General features: G+C 40.0%; 1 pseudogene; it reads right to left on the bottom strand.

Annotated features, from left to right (window-relative positions):
- Positions 1 to 4,675: 4,675 nt before the first annotated feature.
- LOC117497077 lies at positions 4,676 to 26,639 on the bottom strand (annotated as a pseudogene).
- Positions 26,640 to 27,077: the final 438 nt, after the last annotated feature.

Consider the following 27,077-nt stretch of genomic DNA (forward strand, 5'->3'; position numbering starts at 1 on the left):
CAACATACTTCGACAAAGAAGAAGACTTGACGGATGTCACTTAAATATATTATTAACATTTTAAACTGTATACCCCGGTTATCTAGGCCCTTTGTTTTGTTTAATGTATACCATGTTTATCTAGGCCCTTTATGTCACACTGTAGGACTGCGGGAAACGAGATTTCTGGATGTACAACATGTAGAATTCTTGACAATAAAGCTGACTTTTGACTTTAGACTTTGAGGAGTCCTCAATGTTTCAGATGTTTCATTTTCATATTAGCGTTTATTTGAGTTTTTCTTTTTACTTATTCCACATTTTCCGACGTACTATACTATACTATTACTTTTTTCAAATTGTTCTACATACTATATATACTATCACTTTTTCATATTTTTCGACATACCACGACTTTTTTCTTATTTTTCAACATACTGAACTAGGACTTTTTATTTTATTTTCAACATACTATACTAGGAATTCTTTCCAATTTTCTTCGACTTACTATGACTTTTTAATATTTTTCGACCTACTGAACTATGACCTTTTTCACATTTTTCAACATACTGAACTATGACTTTCTTTCAAATGTTTCGACATACCATACCATGACTTTTTCTCTCGGAAAATTCCACATGCAGCCAACCCTTTTCAAAAAGAAAACCCCAAAATGAAGCACCAATGATGACAAACCACACGGAGACTTTTGTAACAGAGCCTGCTTTATTTCAGTAATTCTTTTCTGCAAAATACAAATACTAGCACATTTCTGAGTGAGGGAGTCGCTGTACAGGATCTTATTTTCTGAGAAACATTGTCTCCAAGTGGCGACAAAGGCCAGCTTATGCCACTAACAATCTCTGTATAATATAATATATTTACCTTGTGGTTATTAGAAGCACATGTAAAGAGGATGCGTCAAATACAAATCATTTCATCGGGGCTTTTTGAGGTCCAAGTCCAGGCAGTCACTAACGAGATAATCAAACCACACACACACACTTCGGTTCGTTCATCTGAGGCCTGACGACCCGGAGAAAAGAAAAGCAGGAGAAGCATCTCTCTTCTCAACACACAGTGTGTAGTTTGTAACTCAACGGCAGCTTCTTCTTTTTTTTATTTTTCAACCTCGAGCAGATTCTATTTTCTTTTACATGTTAATTGACTGGATTGACAGCAGATGGGGCGCAAACAGACGGACTGCAGCCGAGGGTCCAAGCTCCAAATATACAGTTTTAAAACCAAAATATTCAAATGTGAACAAACCCTTAGCGTCCTCTCTGTCTCCTTTTAAATACAAACATCATGGATATCAAATATACTCTTATTGTGGCGGGTGTATGAGACTATTCCGGCTCTTATTGTGGCGGGACAGTTTTAGATACAAGGCACAAACTATTCAAAATGTCCACAAATTCCTTTTAAATTTACAAATACACAGAGGTGGGATGTACTTAAATACATTTACTCAATTCCTGTACTTTGGAAATACATTTGAGGTACTTGTACTCCTACTCCACTACATTTCAGATACAAATACACTTTTTACTGCAAGATTTTACTTCAAAATAAAGCTTCAAAATTCAGATTGAATCAAATGAAGGACTTTGAATGGGTATTTTTACATGTATTGTCCTTTTACTTAAGTAAATGATTGTAGTACTTCTCACCACTGTAAATACTGCATATATGATAACCACCACAAAGTCATTTTTCCAAATACGTCTGAAAATATCTAAACTTGAAAGGGTTTTTTAAATCCCTGAATGTTAAATAAACGCGCGCCCATCTGCTTTTTACACTTTTATATTAAAGTTATCTTATTAAATAGAGCTGCAGACATCCAAGAATATCAATTTGATATAATAAAGAATTCAAAAAAACATAACACTATATAAACTTTGTGCAGCAAAGCATCTCTGTCCTGTTGGATATGGCTTTTAGGAGGGCTAAGCTAATGGCTAACGGCTAGCGGCTAACAGCTAACGGCTAACAGCTAGCTCTCTCTGTGCATAACAACAAGGCCATGAGTGAAGTTTCACTCAAGTTTGGATTCATCTTGAATTTTTTACATAAAACCCCAGATGTTTGTTGGTTTTATAGGAAAAATAACGCAGGTTTTGTTCGTATGGAAGCAAATAAAGCCCCAACAAAATAGGATTTCTTTTTTTAAGGCTAATTGTGAAATGTGAAACCACTACTGAATACTTTAATAACAAGTAGGGTGAGTTGCCCTAATGTGGGACAGTCTGGGACACTCCCTAATGTGGGACAGTCTGGGACACTCCCTAATGTGGGACAGTCTGGGACACTCCCTAATGTGGGACAGTCTGGGACACTCCCTAAGGTGGGACAGTCTGGGACACTCCCTAATGTGGGACAGTCTGGGACACTTCCTAATGTGGGACAGTCTGGGACACTCCCTAATGTGGGACACTCCCTAATGTGGGACAGTCTGGGACACTTCCTAATGTGGGACAGTCTGGGACACTCCCTAAGGTGGGACAGTCTGGGACACTCCCTAATGTGGGACAGTCTGGGACACTTCCTAATGTGGGACAGTCTGGGACACTTCCTAATGTGGGACAGTCTGGGACACTTCCTAATGTGGGACAGTCTGGGACACTCCCTAATGTGGGACAGTCTGGGACACTTCCTAATGTGGGACAGTCTGGGACACTTCCTAATGTGGGACAGTCTGGGACACTCCCTAATGTGGGACAGTCTGGGACACTCCCTAATGTGGGACAGTCTGGGACACTCCCTAATGTGGGACAGTCTGGGACACTCCCTAATGGGACAGTCTGGGACACTCCCTAATGGGACAGTCTGGGACACTCCCTAATGGGACAGTCTGGGACACTCCCTAAGGTGGGACAGTCTGGGACACTTCCTAATGTGGGACAGTCTGGGACACTCCCTAATGGGACAGTCTGGGACACTCCCTAATGGGACAGTCTGGGACACTCCCTAAGGTGGGACAGTCTGGGACACTTCCTAATGTGGGACAGTCTGGGACACTCCCTAATGTGGGGCAGTCTGGGACACTCCCTAATGGGACAGTCTGGGACACTTCCTAATGTGGGACAGTCTGGGACACTCCCTAATGGGACAGTCTGGGACACTCCCTAAGGTGGGACAGTCTGGGACACTCCCTAAGGTGGGACAGTCTGGGACACTCCCTAAGGTGGGACAGTCTGGGACACTTCCTAAAGTGGGACAGTCTGGGACACTTCCTAATGTGGGACAGTCTGGGACACTCCCTAATGTGGGACAGTCTGGGACACTCCCTAATGGGACAGTCTGGGACACTTCCTAATGTGGGACAGTCTGGGACACTCCCTAATGTGGGACAGTCTGGGACACTTCCTAATGTGGGACAGTCTGGGACACTCCCTAATGGGACAGTCTGGGACACTTCCTAATGTGGGACAGTCTGGGACACTCCCTAATGTGGGACAGTCTGGGACACTCCCTAATGGGACAGTCTGGGACACTCCCTAAGGTGGGACAGTCTGGGACACTTCCTAAAGTGGGACAGTCTGGGACACTCTCTAATGGGACAGTCTGGGACACTTCCTAATGTGGGACAGTCTGGGACACTTCCTAATGTGGGACAGTCTGGGACACTCCCTAAGGTGGGACAGTCTAGGACACTCCCTAAGGTGGGACAGTCTGGGACACTTCCTAATGTGGGACAGTCTGGGACACTCCCTAATGTGGGACAGTCTGGGACACTCCCTAATGGGACAGTCTGGGACACTTCCTAATGTGGGACAGTCTGGGACACTCCCTAATGTGGGACAGTCTGGGACACTCCCTAATGTGGGACAGTCTGGGACACTCCCTAATGTGGGACAGTTAACCTCCAGACAGTGTAGGTCTTCCTCAAACAAATGAGTGTCAATGAAACTATGGGTTAACACAAGCTGTGATGTCATTTAATCAAAATCACATGACTTCTCAAATGTCCAATTACAGATGAGGGTGGTGGAGCAACCTGTCCCGCATTAGGCTTAGAGCAAAAGTGTCCCACATTAGGGCAACTCACCCTATATTCAAAGCATTTAAATAAACATTTGACTTTCACAGTTAAATAATAGCTGTGTAAATTATACAAGTATATTTTTACTAAGCTCTTAAATTCTTATAATTAATGTCATAATGTTTATTTTATGTCCAGTTTTTAGGAGAGGGTTTTTAGTTTGGTATTCAGCAGCCATCTGTAGCCATTAAAGGTTATCCACTTCTTTGCTTCCACACATCTGGATTGCAATTCACTTAAAAATCACATTTTGTTTTTCTACCACAGCTCACTAACTCTGAGAAGCGTTTTCACATCAAGTGAAACTTCTATTCTATGCAACCTGTTGCAAAATACTTTCTACCGCTCACACTAAAACCTCCCCTTCACCATCCTCCCTTAGTCTCATTTCAGCTCCCTCATCTTCCTCTACTTCCTCTTCCTCCTCTTCATCACACCTTTCCCTCTTCATATTTAAAATGTGCTAAAATATGTTGAACCTGCAACATGGCGTTCCCGCTCATGCGTGATATGAAACCGTTCAGAGTACCAGACTTCTTCACTTTTTTTGTGTTAGTTTGCATACATGTTGCACATATCGAGATGTGCATGTAGTATATTGGTTATTTACTCATCATTAGACCCCCCCCCACCCCCCCCCAACCCGAACACACACACAAAACAAGCGATACATGTACACAACAAACTCTCCCCACTTCAGAGCTGGAGGAATATTTATCAAACTGCTCAATTAAAATGTTCTAGCATCACTACTAGAGATATTTCGCCTAATTATAATAAAATAACATCACGTCAGGATTTTAACCAAAACGTTGCCGATGTAGATAATCAGATGCTTCGATGCCATTTATATATTTGCAGCTGTAAGTAAAAGGACGTTTTTATTTTTGTGTAGACCTTAGCAGTTTGATAAATACTCTCCAGATGTTCCTGTTTTCTCTCTGGTGTACGGCTACAGTAAATACAGCCCCCCCCCCCCCCTCACGTACATGTTATACATATAGCACACCCACTCAGTACATAAGAATATAATAATATAATAATAATAATAACACTATAAGGTAACGTCACGGCCTTCCGTCTGGGCGACCAGGTGCCAACCAGAGACATATTTGTAGTTCTTGTGGGCTGATTTTGGGCCGATTGAAAGGTTTTAGGGGACTGCATTTGTTAACCCTAAAAAGCTATGCAAAGCTGGCAAATGCACTAATATGTTGGGCAATTTGCACAATGAGAATGAGTTGCATCAATTGGCCTAAATTAGCATTATAGTTCATGTTGACAATAGTTAAAAACGTCCGATTTGGACAGTTTCAGAGTGGTTTTTGGGGTTATTGAGGATGCTGATTACATTTCTGACGTTTCCTGGATCACATGGTAGTTTTAACGAAAAGGTGGCCATATTTTTACTATTTGTGGGCTGATTGTGATGAATTTTGGGTTGATTATAAAGTTTTAGGGGCAACTTTGACCCCAAAAAGCTGGCAAATGCACTAGTATGTTGGGCATCAATTAGCATCAATTAGCATTATAGTTTATGTTGACAATAGTTAAAAACGTCCGATTTGGATAGTTTTGAAGTGTTTTTTGGGGGGTTATTGAGAATGCTGATTTCATTTCTGACATTTTCTGGATGAATGGCAGTTTTACGACAACATTTCCTGCTTCACAGTGCTGGAAACGAGACTAAAAAAGCTACGTTTTGGACGAATCAAATGTGGGAAATCGGCTGAATTTAATTTATTTTACGCTGGACGAATGATATATTAAAATGCATCGAGTCCCTCACAGATTCGGACACCTGGTCACCCTAACTACCTGCCCCCCCCCATCATATGCCCCTCCCTCATGTGGCCCACCCCTCACTGAGCCTCATGCGTTTCACTGAAGGGCTGCTGTGGTGCTCCTCAGGGTTGGGGGGCGGCAACAGGAAGTTAACGTGATGTTCTTCTCGTTCTTCGCTGCCTTCGAACGAGCTTCCGCACGACGAGGCGCTGTCGCCGGGCGGAGAGTACGAGGACACGCCCCCTCCTCCTCCTCCAATCAGAGCGCTCAGCATGCGGTCCCGGGGGGGCGAGGCCGGCTCAGATTTAATGTGGAGGTTCGGGTGAGAGGAGAGGTTCAGGTTGGAGGTCTGACACAAGTTTCTGCAGGGGGAGAGAGAGGGGAGTTTAGTTAGATGGTGACGGAGGAAGGGTCTCTGATGGGTTGGGGTCGTGAATAATTCACGACCATTTCACGACGTTTCATTTCATTATTAGTAGCAGTGAATTCCATAGGTCCCAAAAGGCTCTGTCGCCCCGGGACCTGAGGTCGGTCCGGAAAAGACTTTATTATATTTAGTTATATTTGGACAGGCTCTCTCACCCCATGTGACCCAGAGCAGAGTGCTGCATGTTCTGGATCTGCTGCTGCTGCCAGGCTGACCCCAGACCAGAGCCCCCGAACCCAGAGAGAGAGGAGAGGTCGCTGCTGAGGGAGAACTCTGAGGAACAGAGGAGACACTCACATTACACAATATACACAAATATACATTAAATCAGATCCTAGAAGTACTGCAGTGAAGTACAAATGCAAGGTACTTCATGCAACACATTTAGAGGTATTTGACTTGTTTGACTTTTAAGATTATACTATGCAAAGTGTCAGAGAAAGAAGTCAGTATGCTCACAAATATAAAAAACAAAACTATTGAAAAAGTCAAAAATAATCACACGATAAAAAGTAATTAAATAAAATAAAAATAAATTAAAAAGCCCAAATAAATACAATTACATAATTGTATTTATTTTGGCTTATTTAACATTTTCTTATTTTTTTTGTATTTAAAAAGTATTCACTATTTTTACTTCAAATGATCTTTTCAGCACAAGCAATACTTTGTATTTAAGTAGTTTTACTTTAATGTTCTTAAACTACCTTTTACTACCCAATCAGTACTTTTACTTCAGGTAAGTACATGTTTCTAAAGTAATACTTTTATATTAAGTACTAAATATGATGTTACATTTTACTGCACAATAAAAACTCTTACTTAAAGTAAAGTAATACATACTTTTAATTAGGCAAGGTGGAGTATTTCTACAGTGTGGTGTTAGTACATGAGGTAAACGATGTGAATACTTTGTGTTTTTCCAGCAGTGCTCACCTGTGCCGTACGGCGAGGAGAGGGAGGAGGGGTACCCCCCCATCACCTGTCCAGAGAGAGAGACGGAGGGGGAGGAGAGAGACTGAGCCGACTGGGAGTTTACCCTCTGGTTCTGAAGAGACAAAACACATCTTTATACAACTGCGTGTACTTATACTCACTACCTCTCAACCACATGCAGGTTAAAGTGTGTATCAGCAATCAGAAGTAGTCAGGTCTTGTACTTGAGTAAAAGTAGAAGTACTCAGATCTTGTACTTGAGTAAAAGTAGAAGTATTCAGATCTTGTACTTGAGTAAAAGTAGAAGTACTCAGATCTTGTACTTGAGTAAAAGTAGAAGTACTCAGATCTTGTACTTGAGTAAAAGTAGAAGTTCTCAGATCTTGTACTTGAGTAAAAGTAGAAGTACTCAGATCTTGTACTTGAGTAAAAGTAGAAGTATTCAGATCTTGTACTTGAGTAAAAGTAGAAGTACTCAGATCTTGTACTTGAGTAAAAGTAGAAGTACTCAGATCTTGTACTTGAGTAAAAGTAGAAGTTCTCAGATCTTGTACTTGAGTAAAAGTAGAAGTACTCAGATCTTGTACTTGAGTAAAAGTAGAAGTATTCAGATCTTGTACTTGAGTAAAAGTAGAAGTACTCAGATCTTGTACTTGAGTAAAAGTAGAAGTACTCAGATCTTGTACTAGAGTAAAAGTAGAAGTACTCAGATCTTGTACTTGAGTAAAAGTAGAAGTATTCAGATCTTGTACTTGAGTAAAAGTAGAAGTACTCAGATCTTGTACTTGAGTAAAAGTAGAAGTACTCAGATCTTGTACTTGAGTAAAAGTAGAAGTACTCAGATCTTGTACTTGAGTAAAAGTAGAAGTACTCAGATCTTGTACTTGAGTAAAAGTAGAAGTACTGTATATACTCACGATGGAGGGCATGTTGCTGCACTTTGGGGGCATCAGGGTTCGAAGGTCAGGTTTACGGCTCAGGGTCATGTGGGGGGGGGCTCTTATCGTGCATGTTCTTATTGAGGCCCTGAGAGCTGTAGCCGTTAGCTGTGGAGGAAATATACAATCAATTTACAATATGAAATACAATATTCAAGTACAATGTCAAAATAATATATAGAAATTGAAGAAATATATTAATTTAAACATAAGAGGTTAAAGATGTCCAATACAAATAATTAAATAAATTCGAACAAATATATGTTTTAAAAATGATATTCATATAAAAAAAGTATGAAAATAGAATAAATACTTGTATTGATTAAAAAAAATATTGAATAAAACAAAATAAATTAAATATATTTATGTAAACATAAGAACTTAAAAGTAAAATGTCTAATAAAAAATACATTAAAATAGAAATATCAATTCATACAAACATAAGAAGTTGTATTATAATTCAAATTCAAATGAAAGAAATAGATAAATAAATTGTAGTCTTACCCACGCCGGAGACCACGGTGTTTGTCATATCTGAACTCATCAGTCCTGCAGACACACACACACACACACACACACACACACACACACACACACACACACACACACACACACACACACACACACACACACACACACACACACACACACACACACACACACAAATTAGTCTGAATTCTTACATCTGTTAAAATATAAATTACTGAATATTCCACATTTTAATCAATGCTTTAAATATGTTTAAATGTCCGTACCTGTGTTCCCGGCGCTGGGGGGCCGCTGCGGGGACATGCTGTTCCTCTGCAGGTGAGTGTGTGTGTGTGTGTGTGTGTGAGAGACGGGCAGCAGGTTGTGGTTTCCTAACCCGCAGTTCAGAGATGGGTGGGGGGGGGTACAGCAGGCCGGGGGGGGAGGACCCCTGGACGGAGACCCCCATGTCGTAGTTAGAGGGGAGAAGACCCTGCTAAAGGGAAACAAATGGTAATGTCATATATATAATAATAATAATATAAATAATAATAATACATTATATTTGTATATCCCTAAAGTCGCCCTAAATAAAATGGGTGAAGCTGCTTTTATCCACTACGCTCCCAAACTGTGGACACCAAGACATATCATATGACGGCATATTGTCCCAGAGTGTCCTGGAGCCTCAGGTGTTGTGGTGCACGTGTGGTGCATGTGATGATTAGCACTGACTCCAGGTAACTAGGTGTTGTGGTGCACGTGTGGTGCATGTGATGGTTAGCACTGACTCCAGGTAACTAGGTGTTGTGGTGCACGTGTGGTGCATGTGATGATTAGCACTGACTCCAGGTAACTAGGTGTTGTGGTGCACGTGTGGTGCATGTGATGGTTAGCACTGACTCCAGGTAACTAGGTGTTGTGGTGCACGTGTGGTGCATGTGATGGTTAGCACTGACTCCAGGTAACTAGGTGTTGTGGTGCACGTGTGGTGCATGTGATGGTTAGCACTGACTCCACTCACGCAGAGCCTCTGTCTGTTGATCATCAGGTCGATGTCTTCATTGATTTTCCGGTACTTGTCGTCGCTCTCTGGGCTCTGGCCTGCAGAGTCGTCCGCCTCGATGTCCGGACTGTCGCAGCCGTTTAACCCTTTCTTACGCAGCGTCTGCACAAAACAACACACACAGGATGTCAGTTAGGTGATCGAAATCTATTAATGAAGTACGGTGATAATCTGCGGACATCTTCCCCAAAGATTGGGAAGGTTTTCTGCTTTCCTTTCCCATAATGTGACTTTGAATGGATGAAAAAACAAGTCTACTTCAACCACAAGAGGGCGCTGTCTGATCAGATCTCACTTCTGTTCAATGCAACGCCATCAGATAGACTTATATATCTATAAGGGTTCCAAACAAAACACTTTTACCAGATTTTATGTGTGTAGGTGTGTGTGTGTGTGTGTGTGTGTGTGTGTGTGTGTGTGTGTGTGTGTATGTGTATACAATTAGTTGAGAACTATACTTGTACTGTATACGTTAAGAGTACATATTATGGATCCTTATGTAGCTCCTCGGAAAAATCAGAAAAAATCTGTGTAAACGAATGTGAAAATTATATAAAGCAACATTTTAAAAAGTGAATAAAATATGTCAGAAAACTTAGTAAAAATATAAGAATAAAATCGTCTTGAAAGTCAATTGAAAATGACCCAAAATGATGTCAAAAATATGTTAACAAATGTAAGAAAAATGTCAAGAATGTATCTGAAAAGTCAATGAAGAACGACCGATAAATATATGAATAAATATCTGAAAAATATCTCAATACATTCTGAAAAAAAGGACAAAATGTCAGAAATATATGTGTAAAAAAAAGATATCTGAAAAGTATATTTTCAGATATATTTTAAATATTATACAAATACTACGAAAAAAAAGTGAATTGTTGTAAAAAAAGAATGGAATAATTGCTTGATTTCTTTTTGAAAATGTTTCCAAACATAATAAATATGCCTGTAATTTAATAGTTGTTCCTGTCGGTGTTGCAGACTGAGATATATGTGTGTGTGTGTGTGTGTGTGTGTGTGTGTGTGTGTGTGTGTGTTTTGTTAGATTGACAGATTGTGAGTGTGTGACGCTGCCCGGCTAAAATATCCTTGTACGGACATCCCTCCCCCGATTGGCGGCGCCGCCTCACCCTGAAACAGGTGGACATGACTGGGATGAGTGGGATAGCTGCAGTGTGTGTGTGTGTGTGTGTGTGTGTGTGTGTGTGTGTGTGTGTGTGTGTGTGTGTGTGTGTGTGTGTGTGTGTGTGTGTGTGCATGTGTGCGTGTTTGAGTGAGAGACAGACTGGACTAATGGGCTGTGAAGTGCTGAAGCAGACCACTGAGTGCCAGACCACATACTGTACCACACACACACACACACACACACACACACACACACACACACACACACACACACACACACACACACACACACACACACACACACACACACACACACACACACACACACACACACACACACACACACACACTCTCAAATATTACCAAATGTTCCAAACTATATCCTGATGAGGTGAAAAGTTGTGAAAATACAATAATTCCAAACACAGTAAAGCCTGCTCATGTTTCTATCCGTGTGTGTGTGTGTGTGTGTGTGTGTGTGTGTGTGTGCGCGTGTGCGTGTGTGTGTGTGTGCGTGTGTGTGTGTGTGCAGATTACCGCAGTGACCTCACACACACGAACACACACACAGAAATAGAGCAGTTTAGGGAAGTGAAACTGGAAAAAATATATATGGATGGAAAATAAGGGGGTGAAGGTTTAGATGGAGTTTGGAGGAAGAGGGGGGGGCTGGTATGATGTCATGGCACCCCCCCCCCTCTCAGCTGTTTTACCACCTGCCCCCCCCTCCCACACACAAATTCCTGAGCTGTGGTTAACTGAGAATATGTACTCACTTTAATAGAGCTTTTCCAAATAATAGCCGACGAATAACGTGCTAGGAATTCTTAATTCATTGGAAAAAAATATAATAAAATTATTATTGTGTATTTATTATTATTATATATATATATATTATAAACCACATGTATTTAAATGTCTTATAATTGTTCTATTTTATTTGTATTTATTATTAAAATTATTAATAATGCAGTAAGAGTATACACAATATCAAGTTAATATACAGTACAAAGAGTGTACTAAATATACAAATATACGCCTAAAATGTGGTTTAAGAGTACATCAAATAAGCAGTATAAGTGTCTACAACATATTCAGTTCAGAAATCATAAAAGTGTAAAAAATGTGAAAGATATCGGAGGAAAATACAAGAAAACTGTGAGAATAAAAACGGCTAAATTGGGCTTTTTTGATGCCTTTCTTTTTCTAAATTCCCTGAAATTAATCCAAATGAAATCACAAAGCGTGAGAGAAGAGAGAAGATATGTATTACCCAGAAAGCTTGATGTATAACGTCTGACAGGTTCTGCTTCTTTGTGGGTTCAGAACATTGGTGAGTTCCTAATTTTGGACAATTGAGCGAAGGTGGTGTGAAGCTACACACACACACACACACACACACACACACACACACACACACACACACACACACACACACACACACACACACACACACACACACACACACACACACACACACACACACACACACACACACACACACACACACAGGATCTTCGATGCAGCCACAAAGGGGAAGTGGAGATATTAAATATATATAAATATGAGTTTTTTTAGCAAACTATGACCAAACTTTGTTGTTGGTAAAAAAAAAACAATACTTGAGGCATTTTTTGTGTTGTTAAAACTATTACACAAAAATGTAATATATTAGAAGTGTTTAAACTCTCCTCCTCCGCTGTGATGCCAACTGGAGGAAGAAGGAAGGAGGGAAGAGGAGGACGTTACTCAGCCTGAAGCTGGTTCTCTTTATTTTCCTCCAGCTCTCACACACACACACACACACACACACACACACACACACACACACACACACACACACACACACACACACACACACACACACACACCACACACACACACACACACACACACACACACACACACACACACACACACACAACACACACACCACACACACACACACACACACACACACACACACACACACTCATCCACACACACGCTCATCCACAGGCAAACCACAGTCACACACTCGCAGCCCGTCATGTCTATTCTTAGCTGTGTACCGGGTTATTTTTAGACCACTACCGGTTTCCAGCCATTTAGATGTGAGGGAGCGCAGCCAACACAAAGGAACTGGACTCACTCTGAGTGTGTGTGTGTGTGTGTGTGTGTGTGTGTGTGTGTGGGGGTGTGTGTGTGTTGAAAATCTGTTTCTAATCTAAAACACACACACAGAGCAAAATAAGGTTAACAGAGTAAAACTGAGGAATGCAGAACTCCTCAGTTTTTATAAATAGCCGCGAGGTTCCCAGGCTACATGAACACAATAAGCTGATATGTTATACACACACACACACACACACACACACACACACACACACACACACACACACACACACACACACACACACACACACACACACACACACACACACACACACACACACACACACACACACACACACACACACACACGGAGGAAACATGCCAACCCGCCACATGAGGGGAAAAAACGAGATGACCAAAACAAAGGAGCCCCTCTTCTACTAAATTCCTGTCTGGCAGATCTTTCATTGGAGTGTTTTCACAGCTCACACTCACACTCACACACACACACACACACACAGACACACACACACACACACGCACACGCACACGCACTATACACTACATTTTCCTAGAAGTGAATAACAGATATGAATCTATAATTCGATTAAAGGATAATTAATCAGTGTGTCTTCTGATCTTTTAAAGAGGCCCTATTCTGCTGTTTGGGGGGTTTCTCTCATGTGGCGTGTTTTTTTAAACGTGTGAGCTTGTTTAGTGACTTATTTGTCCGTCTAACGCCTAAAGATATTCACTTTGATGATAACAAACTGAGAAAACCAGCAGATCTGAGGCCTGAAAACAGCAGGAAATATGATAACCTTTCAAAATAAAAGCTTTCTTGTTGTTAATAAGGTGAATATTGCCGTGTTCATTGCGTCCATACTTCACACATTACTTTAATATGACGTAAAAAAATCTCCATATTTTAGGGGCTGAAAACATGTTGTTAATAACAACTTTGATAAACCCTTTCAAAATAAAAGCGTTCTTGCTACTTTCTGTTAATAAGGTGAATATTGTCGTGTTTCTGCCCCATATGTTCATTGTGTGCACATGTTGGTTCTTCACATGTTTACTTCAATACAATATAAAACTGCATACCTCCATAAATTGTCAATAACAACATCTCACATTGATGAACCCTTTCAAAATAAAAGCGTTCTTGTTGTTAATAAGAAGAATATTGTTGTGTTTTCTGCACCATATGTTCATTTTGTACACTTGTTTACTTAAGTATGATATAAAACGGAGGAAAACTGCAAATCTCCATCAATTGTTAATAAACCACTTTGATAAACCCTTTCAAAATAAAGGCGTTCTTGGGGTAAGAATATTGTTGTGTTTCTGCCCCATATGTTCATTGAGAGCACATGTTCTTCACGTAACCGTTGGCAGGCGCTCAGACCGGGTTAAACTGCCGGTTAATCTCCGTTAATCTCCCGTAATCCCGTTTATCTGGTTAGTGTAATCTGTCTTCCCCTGAGGGACTCCACGCGGTGTGAAGCTCATTTTCTGATGCTCACGTTTCCCTCGTAATCGGCTGAGTCATGCTTTCACTTTGGACTTTTCTGACTTCTGTTACAGGCTTTTTTTTAAGGGAGATTTACTGCTGTTTTATATCAAATTAAATTAGAGTTTTTTGGGGTTTTAGACATTTAAAGACGTGACCCTGGCCTTTGAGAAACTGAGATGTCATCTAGGAAATATGTGACATTAAGAAAGATATGAAGAAGATGTGTGAAGAAATGTCTGAAAATATTTGAATAAATATATAAAAAGTAAGTAAAATATGGCGGAAAATTATGAAAAATTGCCAACAAGTCAAAGTCAGAGAAATATATTAATAAATATCTAAAAATATATTTTAAAAAATGACCGAAAATATGTGGAAAAATGTCGGAAGAACATAAGTACTTCCAAAAGAGTAAAAGATACGTGAAAAAATATCTAAAAATAAAATAGAAAATGACCCAAAAATATTTTTAAAAATATATAAATATAAATGTCTGATAAATATACGAAAATTGCCGAAAATGCATCTGTGTTTAAATGGATGTCTTATTACAGTATGTGGTGTCCGTGTTGCAGACTCTCTCTCCTCACAGCTTAAACATGACCTTGGTGACATGCCGTGATTAGCAAATGCCAACAGAGTGTCTGTGCATGTGTGTGTGTGTGTGTGTGTGTGTGTGTGTGTGTGTGTATGTGTGTGTGTGTGTGTGTGTGTGTGTGTGTGTGTGTGTGTGTGTGTGTGTATAAAGGCTATTGTGTTCTTCTAACACGGTTACATAAATCCAGGCAGAACAAGTTTCAGTACAGTACATACCGCTCTGTGTTGTACACAATGCTCACACAAACACACACACATGACCACAAACACACACACACACGGTCCACTAATGAAGCCTGAGTAACACGTCTAACCAGTAAAAAGTTTGTGTGTGTGTGTGTGTGTTTGTACTTTACCATGTTGACCTGATATATGTGTGTATACTATTATTGTTGCAGTAGCTTGTTTGAAGTATACAATTGGATTTAATAGATTTTCCTGACTTTATTTGGTTGTGTTTTGACGCTGCTGATTGACACTGTGTGTGTGTGTGTGTGTGTGTGTGTGTGGTGTGTGTGTGTGTGTGGGCCTGTGTGTGTGTGTGGTGTGTGTGTGTGGGTGTGTGTGTGTGACTGTGGTGTGTGTGTGTGTGTGTGTGTGTGTGTGTGTGTGTGTGTGTGTGTGTGTGTGTGTGTGTGTGTGTGTGTGCCTGTGTGTGTGTGTGTGGTGTGTGTGTGTGTGTGTGTGTGTTGTGTGTGTGTGTGTGTGTGTGTGTTGTGTGTGTGTGTGTGCCTGTGTGGTGTGTGTGTGTGTGTGTGTGTGTGTGTGTGTGTGTGTGTGTGTGTGTGTGTGTGCGTGCCTGTGTGTGAGACTCACGTCCACGATGTCGGCGTTGGTGCGGCTCTCGTGCGGCTCGTTGTACTCGGTGTATTTGAGCAGCACCTTGTCCATGTCGGTGCTGGCGTACTGGAACAGCTTGTTGGTGCTGTTGAAGATGATGAGGGCGATCTCACAGTCACACAGGACGCTCAGCTCGTACGCCTTCTTCATCAGACCAAACTTACGCTTCGTGAACGTCACCTGGGGAAAACACGGGGGAAATAAACACCTTTAAACGTCTTGAATTAACATGAACTATGCTCCAAAGCTATGGAAGCAAACACCTGGAGACATCAGGGAGGCCAGCTCGGTGGAAGTCTTTAAAAAAAAAAAACTCAAAACACATTTGTACAATTCAGCCTTTTAGGAACTCCTGCTCTCTGCTGCACTTTCTCAATGCATTTGAACCTGTCACCTGACTGTGTGTCATCCTCCTTTTAATGCAATATGTCATCGTTGTACCTTTAGTCTAAATGTATTTGTCATATGTCTACTGTCTATTTTTTGTTTGTTTTATGTATTTTACTGGTATAGAGAGGTTAAGTCCCGCCCATCTACTTCCGACCCATGGGACCTTATTTCGGAAAAAGTCTGTATTGAAGTCAATGGAGAGAGAAAGATTATCTCTCGATCCCGTTTGAATTGTGCCATGAATTACACATATGATGTTTGTCAATCTTAAATAATAATTTCCATGTCAAAAAAGTCACAGTTTGTCGTAAAACTGTTGAAATATAAGACTATGAAAAATACGCAACTAGAAAGACTACAAATCCCAGAGTCCCGGTCCCGCATGCTGGCTCTTAGGAACCGACTCACTCCCCTTGTGTGTATGTACAGCTCTCAACATGCCCAGACTTGGAGTGATTTTCACCTCTTTTAATACTTTCCGCCTCATTCTGAAAGAAAGAAGTGAAATGTGCCAACGTGACGGCCGTCTGGGTGTGTGGTGCGAGACGGGAGATGTAGTTCATTGAGCGCTTTCACACAAACAAAAGTGTTACTTCACAGTTTTACGACACATTTTTATTTTTTTGACTTTTAAATTATCTTTTAAATTGACAAACATCATATGTGTAATTCGTGGCTCAATTCAAACGGGATTGAAATATAATAATCTTTCTCTCTCCATTGACTTCAATACATAATTTTTCCTAAATAAGGTCCCATGGAGGAAAGGGAGGGACTTCGTCTCTCTATCTGTATTCTGTGTGATATGTCTATGTGAAGCACTTTGGACTGCACTTGTTGCATGAAAGGTGCTATACAAATAAAGATTATTATTATTATTGAATTGCTGATAAAGATCTGAATTTAGGGATGTATTGAAGTATTGTTAAATGTTAGCTGAATGCTGTTGAATTAATGCAAGTAATGCTACGACGTTTGGTTTTCTGCCCCTAGATACTCGACGAGTAAAACAAAATACAGTTTGCATCCATCGTACGCCATCTTCATCAGACCAAACTAACGCTTCATGAACGTCACCTGGGGAAAACACGGGGGACAATAAATAACTTTAAACGTCTTTAAAGATCTCCTATCTTTAGGCATCTATTATGGGTCTCAGATATATGAGACCCGGAGGATAGCATTTTATGTGTCGATCAATGAAGCTAAATATCTCAACAATTATTGGATGTATTGTCATATCATTAGTTTCAGGTATGCATGTTTCCCAGAGGATGAAGTCTACCAACTTTCCTCCACAATCCATGGCTTAAAAGCTAAAGATCTCAAACACTATCACATTCATTTGCCACAGATATGCATGTTCCCCAGAGGTTAAACCCTACTGACTTATATGATCGTTTGATTCTACGATGAACTTATTTCATGGGTTAAAAGCGAATTCTCTCGTATGTATTGTCGTGAAATAAGGCACAGATATTCATGTTCCTCAGAGGATACAGCCTCAACGTCTAAATGTGTGTTTTTTGATGCTTTTTGTGTCCCACTCATCTGAAAGAAGACATGTTTTGGAAGCTAAATACCCAGAAATGTGACCAAAGCATGAAGAATACCGTCATGCAGAGCGAAGGAAGGACTGCTAACGGGGGTCAGGAAGCATATGTGGCCGCATTTCCTGTCATAACAGGAAAAGAGGAACCGCTCCCCCAGACAACACTTCTGTGAGTGTGTGTGTGTGTGTGTGTGTGTGTGTGTGTGTGTGTGTGTGTGTGTGTGTGTCACAGAAGCCCCATTGACAATAAGCCCTCATAACTCAGTTGTCATATCTCAGGCCTCTTGTGAGGATCACATGACTTGCTATCGGCAGATTGAGGAACTACTGTGTGTGTGTGTGTGTGTGTGTGTGTGTGTGTGTGTGTGTGTGTGTGTGTGTGTGTGTGTGTGTGTGTGTGTGTGTGTGTGTGTGTGTTTTCAGACAGAGTAAATGTAACATTACTGGCCTCCTCTGTCTGTCATTTCGGACATCGGGTACTTTAAATACATTTACAGAAACGAGAGAGAGGCGCAATAATAGAATTAAAACTGATTTTAAAATAAATGGAAAGTGCAGTATATCAGTATGTAGTGTCTCTACTTTAAAGAGTCCTCTCCTGCTGATGTTCAGGTGTATATCAGTATGTAGTGTCTCTACTTTAAAGAGTCCTCTCCTGCTGATGTTCAGGTGTATATCAGTATGTAGTGTCTCTACTTTAAAGAGTCCTCTCCTGCTGATGTTCAGGTGTATATCAGTATGTAGTGTCTCTACTTTAAAGAGTCCTCTCCTGCTGATGTTCAGGTGTATATCAGTATGTAGTGTCTCTACTTTAAAGAGTTCTCTCCTGCTGATTTTTCGGCTCACTCACATGTCTGTTCCGTTCGTCCATAATCCGAGCTATCTGAATCTTTTTCCTCCCCATCTTTGCTATTTGGTTCTTCTTCTTCTTGTTTTCTCAAAACGTCTTCTTCTCTTTGACTGACTTCCAAATCCTCACAGGTTCTCACTTTTCAAATCTGCAAGAAAACACAAAGCGTAACAATTAGAATCAACGCAACACACACACACACACACACACACACACACACACACACACACACACACACACACACACACACACACACACACACACACACACACACACACACACACACACACCACACACACACACACACACACACACACACACACACACACACACACACACACACACACACACACAACACACACACAACACACACACACACACACAACACACACAGCAACACGTACGAACACTTCTTTTAATTAGCAGAAGGTGGATTGTGTGTGTGTATCATGTCCTGTAATGTAATCGTCGTGCATGTGTTCGCACGCCCGTCCATTCACCACTACTAAACCCCCCCCCCCCCCAAACCCCCAAAGACACACCCAAAAATCAGGCTTCCTCGGGGGGGAACGACGCTTCAGAGGAAGTGGAACTACCGGAGTCAATATGCAAATAATAAAGCCTGAGTTTGGCTGCGTCACAAAAACATCTTTGTAAGAAACCACAGAAGAAGAAGGGATTTAGTTTTTACCGCTCGCCACAAAACTTCTTCTAAGGGTGGAGCTGAGGTGAGAAGACGAGCCGATACGGAGACATCATTACAAATACTTTATACAGAAATATGTTCCAATAAATTCATATGAATAACAACCATATAAGAGGATAATTAGTATTCTAATAAAAGATACAAAAATGACAGATTTAGAGTTAGATTGAAATGTGGTGGGAAACCGTCAGATGTTGGATCAACCAATCAGATTCCTGACCTCACATGTCTGCACCCATCTGTGACCTGCAGTTACCCATAAGCCCTTGCACCGTGCACGTTCACTAAGACGTTAAACATCTTCCTCCAGGTGAACAGATACTGTGAAAGTATTCCTCAAACTGTAAGAAAGTAATTTATATATTTTTTTAATTTACTTAATACCTAAACTGCTAAATAAGCTATAACAAATCAGATTTTCCTGCTTCATTTCTCTACTGCTGGATGCTCACACTTCATGAGTGTACGATCGGAGTGTGTGAGGAACTGACCAGTTAACACACACACACACTTTTCTACTTAAACAGAAGCCCCCACATCTGACCTTTGACCCCTCGCTCAGACCCCTCACATTAACCCTGAACCCCACAACCCAGTTTAAATCACAACAATTACCCAATTTATCATCGCTAGAAACTATAAAAACACAATTCAAACGAACCATGAACTCTTCCCAAAAGACTTATAATCAGCTCAAAAAGTGATATTTTACCAAAAAAACGTATCCTACATGTCTCATTTAAAGTTCCACAAAGATTGAGCCATGTGCTCTAACATTATTCTGTAAAAATGATTAAATTCTGCACTCTTGTACGCAACTGGAAAGCCATAAATTACTCTGCTGAGACCAACAATGACCTGACAGAAATTCAGGGAAACTTTGACTAAAATGCACGCTATTTACACAGAGAAGAGTTGATAGGACAGAAGATGCTGGACGTAAAAATGTACAATATTTCAAAAAGCTAAGCAAGTGAAGCCCCCATTTTCATCCCAAATATTGGTAACACTGAAGGGCATTTGGACAATGTTGTATATATACCATGTTTGTAATGAAAACAAACTTTTTGTAGGATATACAATGTCCCGATGAAGGGCCCCGATCACAATTCGTAACCTTCATATCATCCAATCATGACGATGAATATATTCTCTATTAGGAGTCGACAAATAGTGACACAGGTAATGAAACACAGAATACAATGTGTGTTTTACTGACAGATTAAAAGGTGGACTACCAGTGTGTGTGTGTGTGTGTGTGTGTGTGTGTGTGTGTGTGTGTGCCATGTGACCCGTGTCTTAGCTTAAGAGCTTGGGTCGCAAAGTTAACTGGATGTTCACACACACACACTGACAGATGCACACACACACACACACACACACACACACACACACACACACACACACACACACACACACACACACACACACACACACACACACACACACACACACACACACACACACACACACACACACACACGGCAGGTTGTCTTGGCAGCGCTGGTGAAGATGTGCATGCTTTCAGGCACACGGGAGGAAATGGAGAAGGGAATTGGGAACGTGAAGATGTAAGAGGATGATGAAGGTGTGATCTCTGACACAGACGTGTTTCCCTTTAGGTTCATAGTTATTTAAAATGTTGCTCTCATGTTTCATTTTCCTTAGATAGTAATTGACATCATCACTTTACAAAAAAAAAGAAGCTAATTATTCTTTCTTTCCAGCTCTTCAAAAGTGCGAATTTTCAGATGTTCTTAGTTTTTTTTATTGCGTTTGTCCATTTTAGAATGAAATTCAAAATATATTTAAAAAATTGAATAAAAATATCAATAGAAAATAAGAAATTCAAGTAAAATGTGCAATAAAAAAACTAGTATAATAGATACAATTAAGATATTTCTATAAATATACAAAGTGAAAGTAAGACTGTGCAGTAAAAAGATCAAATCAAATAAAGATTTTTATATAAACACAAGAAGTTTTAGTAAAATGTCCATCAACAATGACAATAATCTTAAACTGTAGCCTCAATAAACCTCATTTATGTAATTTCCACCTCCTCTCATGTTGTTCTCTATGTAAGAAAAGGCTGGATATGAGCTGACAGCGTCTGACTGGAAGCCATAATTGATGTGTTTTGCCAAAACAAACCAAAACCTTTGATTAATAATCATGACGGTCTGCAGCGAGCAGCAACATGCCAGAGACAGCGTTACATGAATATCTGGAGTCTGAGTCACGCTGCAGGAGAACAGCACCAGGATCAACACCGTTTAAATTTAGAGCTCTCAGACCAGCACACTCAGCATGTTGTCGTGAAAAAAAAAAAAAGGGAATTTTAGGACGCGAGACGACGAGGAAAGATTACATAAAACAATAAAAAATCAGTGTGTGTTCTGTATCTGTAGGTGTGATTTAATGCAGCGCTTGATCTTTTTCGAGGATGACAGCAAACCTCCACCCACCGCACAAACCTCACCTCTATTTATAGCATGCGTGTAAAAGCAGAAGGACTCCAAAAATAAAAAAGAATGAACTTTTTACCCCAAACAACAATAAGACTGGTTTCTAGAAATCAGCATCTCCTGCAGTCCTCAGCTGCTCCCTCTCGAAACAATTATTCTTCCAACAACTTCAGAGAGAGCGACAAAGTGAAAGTGCTAAACATTTAAAGTGTAATAGGCGACATGTGGCAGTGCCCTTGTGTTATTTGGGAGGACAATGCATATCTCTGTGGGGAGTTGAAACTACAGTATAGAGACGAAGCTAACTTTATATCTGAGTCATGTTAGCTTGTTGTTAGCCTCTCAGGCTCTCCTTCATACAGAAAGGAGGTGGACGGCCTCATCTGACTTACAGGAAGCCCAATGGTTGCTCTTTTTTAAACCTAAATGGAAGTTTAAATCAGTTTAAAAATAATAAAGATGTTCCTACTGAATGTAGCTAGCTAAGTTATGCTAGTATTGCTAGTTATGAAGCTACAAAAAGACAAGTAATATCAAGAAATATTTGATAAGTATATATGCTAACTAATGTATGCTTAGTGTTTTTGATATCATTCCTAAAATACTGCGAAAACTACAATACAGCTTTATTGGCAAAATATGAAGCTACCAACAGCAGATGGCTAAGTTAGCCTAGCGCTAAGACTAGAAATGGGGAAACAGCAGGCTAAAAATTGTTTTCTATTATAAATAGTATATATTTTTTGCTTGAGTATGTAACATAATGTACACTGATTATGTTTCATAACATTGTTACGATCCAATTCAACACAACCAGGGCTTACACTACATATAAGCACAACGTTATCATTATACCCGAGTCATGTTAGCTTGTTGTTAGCATGGTAATATGTATGTAGCCACATTTGGGAGAAACAGCGAGCAAAAAGTGCTTTTTCTATTATACATACTAACAAGTATGTAGGAAAGCATCTAAACAGGGTTATGTTATGTTCATATAATTCCTAAAATAATAGCATTAAAACTACAATACAAGAACAATGCTAACCTTAAACCTGAGTAATGCTAGATGGTTGCTAACCTCAGTTGTTATCATGTATCTGGCCATAAAGTGGATATTTGGGAAAAGCAGTGAGCAAAACAGGTTTTTCTATTATAATAACAAGTACTAGGGTTAAAACTGCAATACAAAAACAGCACTAACTTTATACCGGAGTCATGTTAGCATGTTGTTAGCCTCAGGTTATTAGCATGATATTGTGTTTGTTGCCATAGAGTGCATATTTATAGGGTACGCATTTTATCCAGTATTAATGAGTCAAGAAGAAATATTAAAATGTAGTTCCCCACTTGGAAAATTCACATGAACACCACCTAAAGTCAGGACAACACACTGAGAAAGTTGTTAAAAGTCTTTACTAGTATAGTACGAAAAATAAGCTAATTTAATAGCATTAGCCTAACCCCTAACCCCTAACTTGTTATTTCAAACGCTGTCTGTAGAGACTAGTGTTTGCGGTGGGACAAATCAGCATTTTATAGACTTTCTGACCATAAACACATAATTACCCCTCAGCAAAATAAGGGGCTTTTCTGAGTGCTTCCAAGATATAAAAAAGTGCAGAAATTGCATTAGTCATGTTTGGATGATATGAAGCATAGAAGGCCTACTATTTCAACAAAGTTCAAAGGGTTTCATCAACTTTGACAAACAAATAGAGGCTAAATTAAAGTCCTTCTCAAAGTGTCGGATGGTGAAGTGGGTAACTTGATCTAATAAATGTGGTTTGGGGAGGGATGCCCTCTATAAGCAGGGAATGAGTCACTTGGCGAAACAGACACCACATGCTCAGCATACGTGGATGATATCGCATTTACAACATCTTCATGGGATACTACATTCTCTTAATGCCAAGCAAGGATACTCAAGTAAAAAGAAAACGCACTCCTTCTCAGATGTATGACTAACACTGCATATCAGGATGCCATGATCTCTGATTTCTAAACAAAGTGAAATCCACTTAGAAATCATCAGAACATGCCTAAGAAGTATCATTTATTTGAGTTTTCTTCAGTATAAAAGTAATCCTTTATATTCAATATATATCTACTCATATCAGGATATCATCATCTCTGATTTCCAAGAATAAACGCAGTGAAATCCACAAAAAAATGGGTTAGGTTCAAGGTTCAAGGTTCTTTATTGTCAATCTGACATAGCTACAGAGTAATTATGTAGTTGAAAATCTTATGTCACAGGCTTCTCCAACAATGCAACATAATAACATAATAACAATAAGAGCAAGAGCAATACAAAAAGAATAATAGTTATAAAATAAAGTGATGATGTGGAATAGTGCAGTACGAGTCTATATACAAGTTATTGGAATGATATATATATTAGGTATTAGATACATAATACTGAGTAGCAGATGAATGTTTGAAGTTAGGGTTATGTAAATGTTTGAAGTTAGGGTTATGTAAATACACTGGGAACCATTGAGAGATGACTCTGTCTGGAACAGAATATTAATGACAACGTATTTGTAAAGATTTGCCAACAGGTTCGTTTTTTATTATTAATAACATGTGCATACTTTTTTTAATATGTAAGTCTTTACTTTATCTGTACTATACTTCTGCTGCTGTAATAATATATACTTCCCCGTTGCGGGACAAATAAAGGAATTCTGATTCTGATATCGTAGGAAAAAAGCCATTCAGAACAATAAGAATCAACATGTTTTTAAGTTTTCTATAAAAGTAATAAACCAGTGAGATTTCTCTGTACATCCATTGGTTCACTGCAGACAGGAAGTGCTAACAGCTAATTCGGCGTACGTTCAATGGTGCCAATAATAGGCTGAACAACGATGTCACAGATATTGGATGAGCTTCTACGGGGTCTTTAACCAGTGGTTGGGGAGGCGTGTGGCGCAGTGGATAGAGCCTTGGTATGGGGATCAGATGGTCACAGGTTGTGTCCCTGGGCAAGACACTTCACCCCAAATTGCTCCTGTGGGGATTGTCCACAGTATTGAGTATGTAAGTCGCTTTGGATAAAAGCGTCTAACAAGTGACATGTAATGTAATGTTTTCCTGAAGTCTAATCCTGCTGACAAACAACTATAAGGGCACTTGAAGAGCGCTAAAACCGAAGCTTCGTTCACAAATCCTCAGATGTTCCCATTTCCACGAGTCGGTAAGTCTTTCTTCCTACTTGTGTGTGCTTGTGAGAAAGATATGTTGTATTTGATTTCTTATAGTGTTTAAACAAGACCTTCCTAGTTGTTTCCATGAATCAGAAACTTATTTTTCTGAGTATTCTGACACCACAAATTAGCAAAGTGAAACGTAATTTATCAGGATATTTTCCATCAAATATCTCAATATCGATATGGCAATTATGTCGATAAATATCATCAGTAATGTGGATATTCTGACTAGGCGGGTAAAGGTAAATGACAGAACAGCTTAAACCGTCTAGTCAATCCAGAAAATTAGGTTTAATGCAGTCTCTAAAACCAGGAGAAAACAATACTTAGATCTTCCACGATATCTTCTCTAATATCATCATAATACCGATATATTCCCCAGCCCTATATTTGCCCTGTAATTCAGATCCACTCCAAAATATTATGAGTCCTTCCTCGTCCAACGCTACACACTTCCACCAAATTTAAGAACAATTCGGCCAGTAGTTTAACGGTAATCCTGCTGGGAAAAAGAACCTGTCGCAAACGTGAACTTCAAAAATGACCAACATACTTAAAATCTACAATATATCTGCCATGTACTTTAAATTCACACAAACATTGGGCTTGTAGACAAACCAACAAATCAACAGACCAATACAAAAAAACACAGGACCCCAAAATTGCTTAATCCGTAAAAGTACCAACGATTCCGGTTAAACGTTGATATACATCATCTGAGATAAAAACACTGGGAACCACTATAAGAAGATTCATTTCAACTAAAGCCGTGAACAGTACAATACATAATAAAGTTATTGTAAAGAACTACCAACATTTAACTGATTACTGTAAAATTACCATACATTTTTTACCGCTTAAAATGACCCACACACATAAAATCAAACTCTTCTTATACGTCGATTTACTTCATTTTAAGTAAATACACTGGGAACCATTGAGAGATGACACTATAGCCTGGAACAGAATATTAATGACAACGTTTTTGTAAAGATTTCCCAATATTTAACAGGTTATTCATAAACCAATGCTACACCTTTCCACCAAGTTTAAAACATTTTTTAAATATCCTACATTTATTTTTACCATCATCCTGCTACAAACCCGAAAAACATACCCTCAAAAAATTACTCATATACATACAATCTATGACCAGCATCTTTACGCACAAGAGGGGGCAATGCCTTAGTTTGCACGTGCCCCACATTGCTACATCCAGCCCTGATGGTAAAAATGCCAACGATTCTTTCCTTCAATTTGAGGTAAAACGACTGGGAACAACTGGTGTAAGGAGAACAGATAGAATCCCTGAACAGAAAAATACAAAGTGCCTTAAAGAAACATCTCTAAAACAAACTTCCTTAAACTATAACACCACTTTTACCAGACTCTTATTCAGTATCTTACCAAGAGTTGCTGTAGAAAAGTATATTCCTCACAAAAAGTTTACCGAGTGTTTCCACCAGCCTCCAGCCGGGTTAGATCTACCGGTCCGCGGCTCCGCACTTAGCCCGTAAACGGAGCTCCTTCCCCGGGTAAGAAACCACAGAGTCACCGCTGATTAAACACTCAGAACCGAGAGACTTCTGAATCTGCTGTGAGGAGCAAAGATCCGCAGAGACACATGAGAGGAGGATTATCCCTTCTGTTTGTTTCCTGTTGTTTGTGGCGTGTCAGACCCGCACGCCCCGCATCACACACACTCCCAGACACACACGCGCACGCGCACGCACACACACACACACACACACACACCCACACACACACTTATGACACACACACACTTATGACACACACACACACACACTTATGACACACACACACACACACTAAATTGAGGCTTACCTCCTCCTTCAGCTCTGCATGTCTTCCTCGGTGTCTCCGTCCAGCGGTGCTTCGTTTACTGTCAGAAAGCACCTGAACACACACACACACACACATACACACACACACACACACACACACACACACACACACACACACACACACACACACACACACACACACACACACACACACACACACACACACACACACACACACACACACACACACACATACACACACACCACAA

Source organism: Trematomus bernacchii, unplaced genomic scaffold (assembly GCF_902827165.1).
Source record: "Trematomus bernacchii unplaced genomic scaffold, fTreBer1.1, whole genome shotgun sequence".
Taxonomy (NCBI): domain Eukaryota; kingdom Metazoa; phylum Chordata; class Actinopteri; order Perciformes; family Nototheniidae; genus Trematomus; species Trematomus bernacchii.